The following is a 9,412-nucleotide window of genomic DNA, read 5'->3' on the forward strand; positions in this document are numbered from 1 at the left end:
CCTGAAACGAAGTACTTTAAACCAAACAAAATGATAAACTCGACCCAAAATTAGTTTCACTAAAAAATCACTTTATTTTGAAGTAACAGAAAAGTTTATTCTTTTCCATCTTTTATTCTTTATGTTTGACCAGCAAATTAAAAGTTTGTGTGTTTTATTGTTTTACTTGGACCTCTGTACAAAGGATTCCAAGTAATGAGCTTTCCCAGCATGAGTGTGCAGGCAGTAAATGTCTTGCATCAAAGTGTAGGATATTCAACATACGGTAAAGTTTGGGTAAGATATGTGTCATTCTGGCTGTTTGGAAGGATGATTCATTCAGCACTACAGATTCATTACAGGGCTCTAAATTTGTGATATTGATTTTTGATTTGATGCAGCTGTGAATATTCAGAGAGGACATTGCAGACAGTTTCTGGAATGACAGCCAGCCCTGCTCCTTCTGCTTACGCTGCCTACCGCGCAGGAGGCAGTGCTTGGGAGGCAGCGTATAAAATTTCTGGAGCTGTTCTGCAAACAACTGAAGGTCGAAACCCACACATGTTCCACCTGTAGGGAAACATATATATGAAAAAAAAAAAAAGAAAAAAAAAAAAGCTTGAGTAAGGAATAGACAAAAATTCGCCTAATTTTTATCAGCAAAATCCATTGGGGCAATCCTGTCAATATATCAAACAAGGACATTGTCTGATACATTTTTTTCTGCAGGATGAATTCGTAAAAGATAAAGATACTGCATTACAGACTGAAAATTCATCTTGCTTTTGTCCCAGAGGCAGATCAGGTTTGTCACTTGAATCAGCTACACAGGGTTTTTGATAACACAAAGCTTTTGAAAACTAAATTCATGTGCCAGTAAGGCACTTTCTGTAGCAGGACCCCTTACACTGAAAAAAAAGTCTTGCAGACATACGTGTCCATTAGATCAACAAGAATTCTCTTCCTACCTCTTCATCGTCAGGTGGCAAGAAATTCTTGTTTTCCATATATATTTCCATTTTGATATTTGCTTCAGTGTCTGGGAGTGGTATTTAGTAATATTTACTGTCAGTTCTTTCTCAGCAAGATAAAAATCATATGAATATCTATCAATTACATTATAAGTAACAGAAGCTATAATGCCACTGAAGCCTCTGACTGAAAAACGTTTAATAGCAGGTGGGTTATATTTATCTATTTTTTACACATCGTGATTTTTTAAAAAACAAACAAAGAATTATAGCTCATCAATATATTTGTACAATTGAGTTAATCCCTCTTGAGAGGGATTGCTTTGTGTGTTTGGATTATTATTTGGAAGTATTCGGATGGCATGAAAGATGGACCCAAACTGAAAGCTGGCAGAGGAAGAGAAGCACAGTCAGAGCCCGAAAAACAAGGAAAAGTAAATATTATAAAATGAAATCTGGTAAGTCACAAATCTGCCAAGTATGTGATCAAAGCAAAAGGGCATTTTCATAAACACATGAAGAGGAGGTTGAGAACACAATAATATACAAATGACAAATGACTTAATGGGGAAATGTTACTATGGGATAGGTTAGTCCATTTTCTATCAATGAGAAAAAGAGCAAAGAAAATGTACCTTCACAGGAGAGGTAAAAGAAGATGAAGTAAAAGAAGATGAACTCCATAAAAACACACATATATCAAAATTACCTAGGAAGCAGACAGTGGTTCAGAGCCAAGGGAGATAAATATACCAATAGAAAAAGCACAAAATGATCGGAAGAGGAAAGTATGATGTTGTCCACAGCCAAGAACTTTTTCAGTAACCATTATCTAATGAAGGTGCTGATGGTGATTGTCAATGACGGCCTAGAGGAAAGACTACAGACATTGCAACTTCAGATGCAGCAGGAATACCCCATACCATGGTAACGCCATCCCTAGCCACTTGTGCAACTGGGCATTTCCAGGAATATGACACACTGCCAGGAATATTCCTTAGAACTGTCCGGAATGCCGTAATCATGGAATTGCATGTGTAAGGCAGTGACCAGAGACACCAGCTTGTTTGTCTTGAGCTCACAGGGGGTGAGTTATGCCCAGGCGTGTAAGCAAAGCCATAGCCTGGCTCTTTACAGAAGACTTGAAAATGGGTGACCGGGATCTAGTGCGTGATAGGAAATGGAATAAAATAAAATAAAACACACACACACAGAAGAAAAAAAAAATGCTGGTAAAAATACTGAGTGACCATGGCATTCGGAAAAGACATAAATTTGGTTTCCTCAGAAACTGAAACAGCAGGAGGGAGGAGGAGAAAATGAACATTCAGTGTGGTAGGAAATGAGTGTTGCAGACATAAAGGGACGTCTTAGGCAACGACTGCTGGGACTAATCCTCTGAGTATGTTATCACCACATTCATCTCTTTGGGTTTCAGAAGGGAGTTTATCATAATTCTGCAAAGCAGATTAATGTGTATGGGTGGCTTTTGTGGGTTTGGAGGTACTGCCCTTGAGCTAACGAGCTAACTGTAAGACCACAGGCAGATTCTGCTACTCCCATGCCGCTACCACGCCAAGGATGATGTCCTTAGCAAAGGACCTTCCTGTGGAAGATCCCTTTATTCAGCTACAAGATCTGACATATCATGCAAAATGAGATAAGACGACAGGAAAGGAAATGAGGAGCAATAGCGGAAGAAATCAGGAGGGGTACGTAATGGCTGGCAGCTTCTGAGAACAGAAAAGTGCACAAGGCTGGAGCTGGCCAGGTGAGCAAAAGGGCTGAATTTGGAGAGTATATGCAAGGGGTGCTAGTGCGTGGCCAGCCTGGGGGCCTTCCAGGAAGCCAAGGTCACAGCAAAGAAAGAGGTTTGTCCCGATCTCTAAACATCTTTTTTCCAGATCTAAGGCACTGGTCTGCATTTGAAAGCAGGTGATGTCTGCCCACGTGGGACTCACAGCGTGGACGAGCACCTGGGTGGGTGCCTGCACCGTAGGATCATTCAGTGTCCCAAGCTGGAAGGGGCACACAAGGATCACCGAGCCCAACCCCTGGCTCCACGCAGGACCACCCCAAAATCAGACCATGTGTCTGAGAGCGTTGCCCAAACACTCCTTGAACTCCAGCAGGTCGGTGCCGTGACCACATCCCTGGGCAGCCTGTCCCAGTGCCCGACCACCTCTGGGTGCAGAACCTTTCCCTCACAGCCAGCCTGACCCTCCCTGTCCCAGTTCCCTGCTGTTCCCTCGGGTCCTGTCGCTGTCCCCTCCTGTGGTGTAACCCAGCTGGCAGCCCGGCACCACGCAGCCCTTCGCTCAGTCCCTGGAGCGGGTCGGGGGCAGAATCAAAACAAGGTAAAAGTGCAAGAACTCAAGAAGGATGAGAAAAAACAAAACAAGCAATGCACAACACAACCGCTCGCCGAATTGCTCACCACCCACCAAACGATGCCCAGCCAGGACAAATGAATGGGATTTAAACTAAAACAGAAAAAAAACTTTAATACACTCCGAAAGCCCACTGGAGGCTCACTTAATGCAAAGGCTCTCAATTCACGCGTAAACTAAAAGTTCACAGTTAGTGTGAATGCCTGTGCTATGGTGTATGCCAATTAAATAATTATAAGTATAGGAGGTTAAAATAAGCCCTGTAAATGCCTAGGTACTTTCATTATAAAGTAAAAAATGAATAGTGAAGATGTGTGTTTACCTTGTATGTTATACTCTGACAATTTTGCAATAACTTACACGATATCTCACTGCAAATGTAACGTGAGTAATGCGAATTTTTAGCATGCTCTTTAATTTAGTTATTATTGTATGCTGTCAACACGGAGTATTTTAAATCTTGGCAGGACAGAGATGTCCTGCCTCAAAACTGAGTAGTCAGATAAATTAGTGTACATATGAAAACTGTAAGAAAGGGAAAACATTTTTAACATTTTTTCCTTTCTGCAGAAGTAATTATTCACTGCAGCTTAAGCTTTGTAGGAATAAATAAGTATCTCTACCATGCCACACATGGAAGGATTTCTTAGAATCACTCATCTGAAAGCACATAAGGTTACAGGAATGTTTATTTCCCCAGCTGTGTGGACACAGAGCCTTTCTTGCAAAAATTGTCTCCATGTGGTTAAAGGGGCACCAGCAATTTGGCTCTAATCTTGCTTTCACCACTGTAAAAATAGATAATATACAATGTTTTTTAAATCTATTGTTTGTAAGTATGAGGTGATTCATATAAGTTTGCCAGACAGTAATGTTTTTATGGACAAATTTGCTAAAAGGAAGCACATCATCTTTTAAGCTTCTAATCAACAGGCTATTTATGTGCATGTTACAGGCGCGTGTGCATCTTTAAAATCTTGTTAATGTCGCAGCACAGCCTCGTGCGCAGCATAACATAAATGGTAAATCGATGGCATCAGACTTAACATTTTGGTGGGCAGGCTGTCTCCTGGGAACCAAACGATTTGTCTTTGAGGTCAGACGTGACAGCAGTGCTCCCAGCTGCAGACTCTGGCTGTACCTGTGGTCCATGCCAGGAGCCCTCTCCAGGTCTTCTTCTGAGCGCAGAAGCATGCTCAGTTTCCCAGCAGACAGGAAAACTTCTCCGTAATGGCACCGTTGGATAACAGCTCGAGAACCACGGGTTCCGTGTGTTTGTCTGCTTGAGGACATTTGAAGCTACGTAGCTCAGCTGCAAAGGGCATGTGCCAGGCAGCGGTTCGGAGTTATCCACGGGTACCTCTCAGCGATGCCCTCTAAAGCTGCCCCAGCTCGGCTACGAGACTGAATACTCCTTGTATCCAACTCTTACGGTAAGCCATGGGAAGAACAAGGCCTGGGGCATGGTTTTTACGACACTATTCGATATTTAGTATTTGATATTCCAGAACAGAGCTGGAAGTGCCTTAACAGTGGTCCCAAGGGACTCAATTCCTTGCATCTGCCTCCTTGACTCGACCTACTTTTATTTTGCAGCTGAGTGTTAATATTTTCACGTACACACACACACATACAGCCAATATGTTGCTGCAGTTTGCTTTACAATGGCTAGAGTTGCAGCTTATTTTTATTTTTAGGAGCTTTTTGGCAATTTTTGGAGTCTGTTTTTCTTGGATTATCCCTACCATATGACCCATTCTTCAGTACCATGTTCTAAAAACCGCCTACATCAGTTTGTGATTTTTAAATATATTTATGTAGTTTTAAAGTGTAAACATGGAAGAATGTCCATGAGAAACTTGTAAATTTTATGTCTGTCTATATTTTTAGTTTTTAAATGTCCAACAATTTTATTTAGAATTACTGTCATAGGACTTCAACTAACAAATATTTTAACTTGGCAAACGTTCAGATTTTTTAGTAAGTGAATCCATTATACTTTCCTAACATCTGCTCTTAATAATCCCAAATGTTTTGGGGTTGTTCTACTTTCACATAAAGATTTTTTTTTTTCAACTAAGGCACCATTACACACAATGGTTGATCCTTATTTCATAGAAGTTGCTGATAGAATGGGCATTGATTTTAATGAGAATTAAACTAGGAAAAAAAAAAAAGGAGAGTAAGTTTAAAATATTTAGTTATAGGGCAAAATACTCTCTGAAGGATTAACTTAACACTGTGACAATAAATAGTAAAGTCATTGGCCAAATAAGTTCTCACGTTACAAAATTCTTCTAAAACTGAATCATCTGAAGCATGTAGGGAACAGAAAAAGTTATGAAATTTGGTTAGAAATTATTTTTGTCTTTTCTTTAAGTACGATAAATGTGTGGAAAATTTGGGAAACCTGATCTGTAAATTCACAGCGAGGTGAGTTTCTCAATAATCCAAAACAGAAATGTAGGAGTTTCATCAACTTTTTTTCCACAGCACGCCACTTCTGTAACACTGGTCAGCTTTCGCTAAAAGAGAAAACATGCAAGAAAAAAGAGGTTAGAAAAGGAAGTTAATATATTCAGGTAGATCGACCAAATCTCACTGGTTTCTTTCATTTTGAATTTATTTCCATACTTAAAGCATCTTCTTATAAAAGGTGTTTTTCATTAAGTAGGTAATTTAAAATCTGGCTGGTTATTTTGAAAGGAAATCTGACGGACAGCAAATGTCAGACTAGGATTTTGTATCAACCGAAATGCCATCTAGAAAATGCATGCCCCAATCCACACTATCTGCCACCACGGAGTCTTTGCTTGGAGATCTGTGTTTAGTTTGGGCATGACACTTCAAGAAGGATGTGAGCCACCTGGAAAGGGCACAGGAAAAGGAAACGAGAATGATTGTGAGTCTAGAGGATACGACCTCCTGGAGAGATGAAAAGGACAGGCTGTTTATTTTAGGGAAGCAAGATACGATAACAGCCATAACATAACCCTCCTGCTGCAAAGAGGCAGTACGGGAGCGGTTACTTCAGTCTGCTGAAGCAAAAAGAAGTAACAGGCTAAAACTGCGGCGGGAAAGATTTCAGGTAATAGAATATGTTTTGGTTAAGGAAGATTTTAAAACGTTAGGAGGAGCTAAGCAGCAGGGGGCTGTGGAATTGTCACCGCTGGAAGCCCACAAGAAGAGGCGACACGAGGATCTGTCAGGAATTAGGTGATTATTTCCGCTGCGTAGCAGATGCTTCGTGGCTGGTGGCTCTTAAAGGTCTCCATGGAGGTCCTCGAGTGTGGGATCATCCTTCTACTTGTACCTTGACAGCTCAGTTCATTAAGAAAAAAGAGGTTTATTTTTAGAAGAAAGATTTTTTAAAAAGCAAAAAAAAAAAAATATTAAATGAGATACAAATAAGATAGAACTGGATGTGGACTTCTTTCAAAGGGCATCAAATCTAAGGCCCTGTTCAAACATCACCTCGAAATAAATTAGGTCTTTTGTTTGTTTGGTGGAAGTAGGTGCTTCGTATTTAAATTAATTCAAAAGAGATTTGTGACCCACATACACTGCTGCCTGTTGGGTTTTTGTTGTTGTTGTTGTTTATTTCCTTCATCCCCAGTGGTTCAGCCATTCAGCCACTGGATTGCTTTGTGTCTCTGTCACTGGAATCGGTTTTATTTCACAGTAGGCTTCAGATCACAGTTTGAGAACTACCAAGTTAGGTTTTCACTTCAAATGCTAGTAAAAACCACAGAACAACTTTCAAACAGGATTTCTTAGCATATGTATGTATGGAAAGAGTTAAGAACAGCTCCCCCAGCCCCTCTTCCTCCCCCTCCCAACCCCAATTTATTTAGATTTGTCTGGGATATATTTAAATGTGGAAAACTTGGAAGAAAGCTTAAGAAAATACTGTCAGATGAATGTCTCGAAGTGCCCACGTCCAGCTGTGGAATATCTTCTTGTTGGTGAGAGGGTCTGCTAGGGTTTACAGATGAAAACTTTCCTTTCCAGCTCACTTGGGAGCCAGATGTATAGGACTGGACGCATTATTTTACTGACACTGCGAGTTGCACAGACTTACGCGTAGGCTGGATCTGGAGCATATGTTTAATGTCAACACAATAGCAAACCTTATGTTGTTTCCTCAGGTACCAAAATATTCACCATACCCAAATGCTCTTCGCTAGAAAATGTGTACTGAACCCTGTAGAGCTTCTGTTATCTTTTAACAAAGATGAAGCTTATTAATTTGAGGGTATTACGATAGACATCTGAATCCTGATTTCAAGAGTCAACGACCTCCCGTGGTCCCTTCCAGCCTCAGCCATTGTGATTCTATGATTCATAAGCCATTGTATTTCTTTGGACTTACTAACAGATAGCCCAGTTTCTCCAGGGAGGTATACACTCATTCAAACATCAGACCCGGTATAAATCAAAAGAGATGCTGTCAGATCCTGTCATTACCAGAACTGTTTGTTACTTTATGTCCTTAAATTACTTGGTTGCTTTTCCTAACCGAGGCCTTTCATCATTAACAGTTAACTCGAGTAAAAATAATATTGGGGTTTTTTATTCATTAGGGCATGAGTGTCTTTCTCAAGAATTTCACCATGCTAGTCTGTTACAAACCATCTCCAAGCTGGTATGCGCTCCTTGCTCCTATGAGTTAGTCACTGTTAACACATTTCTGTGATGCTGTGGGATTGGCACCCGCCTCCCGGAACAGAACTCCTGTGGCGTGGACATCTGGCTCCGAGATAAGACCACTAAGCTATCAGCTCACGTCACAGTACCATCCAGAACTGAATGGCAGAGAGAAAAGGTGGCCTGTGCAGAGAAGGACCTCCACATCAAACTTCTTTCAGAAAGAGAAATCTTAGTGTCGGTTTAAGAAGATTCTCTTCACCTGATTAAGTAATTTGTCTTTTTATGTGACCAGTGTACGGTATTGCTGTTGAATTTTAATTTTCCTTTGGTTTCTGTTCCTTCCCTCATACCTCTTTGTTGTTTCTAGGTCCCCAGAAGATACCACGAATATACAGGCAATATACACAGCAAGCAAAGTGCCAGTCTCCTTCAGGTAAGGAGAAACGGATGCTCCAGAGCAACACACTCAGCGCTGCCTCCTCCATTCACCACCTCCACCTTCACAATTCATACCCAGGTAACCTCAGGTATACAACTTGGAAAAGTTGTTCAGAAAACCACAGACAGCTACCAACTTACTGCCACAGAATAACGATGAGCTAGGTCTCACGGGCATGGGAGCTCAGCTCGGAGCACGGCAGGAAAGGGGGCGGTCAGCCACTGTGCTTGCAATGTCCCAGGCTGGTCGGAGGGAACCAGGGGGCTGCCGTCAGGCTGAGCAGGACAGCCCAGGGCCAGGCCTTTTCATCCATGGGCACGTGAGCTTTGGCAGGACCGAGAGGACATACAGAGGTTGTGCACGCAGGAGGTCCAAACTTGAATGCGTTAGGCATAGGTATGCACAACAGGAAGGTACATTTAGATGATTTTTATTAGGAGAACATGTTTGCTCTCATCAATGAGTGCTGGAGAGTGACAAGTCTAGACATGGGTGTTTTGGTGGAAGGTGTCTTGCTACTGTCTGACGCAGAAGAAAGGCTTTTTCTCGGCTCCACTTCCCCACAGGTCCCCCCTTTAGCATCTCCCTGAGATGTAGTTGGGAGGAATGCGTATGTGTATTTGTGTATAGTGTAGATAGGTGTTCATTGCTTTATATTACAACTGGAGTGATGAAGAATATCTTCCTCCTTGATACAACAGTCATCTATGTGAAATATTTTTGAGTAGGCACAGAGTCCTCCACCCCTTCCTTTGGATTTCTGGTTTTCATTTATTTTAACTCGATTGTCTTCATGGCCATGAGCACATCTTTTTCTGTAGCTCCTGACTCAGAAGTTATGAATGTTAGCAGAACTGGAGAGCAGAGTCCTCCAATGGCTGCTCATGGTGTGGGGCCACCGGACCGTTTTCCATACTCTTATCTTTCCCCCCTTTCTACTCTCCCAGTCATCCACAAGGAGCAGCTGCAGTATTCACTTCTTG

Source organism: Anser brachyrhynchus (genome assembly GCF_964034855.1).
Source record: "Anser brachyrhynchus genome assembly, chromosome: 7".
In the NCBI taxonomy this organism is placed as follows: Eukaryota; Metazoa; Chordata; class Aves; order Anseriformes; family Anatidae; genus Anser; species Anser brachyrhynchus.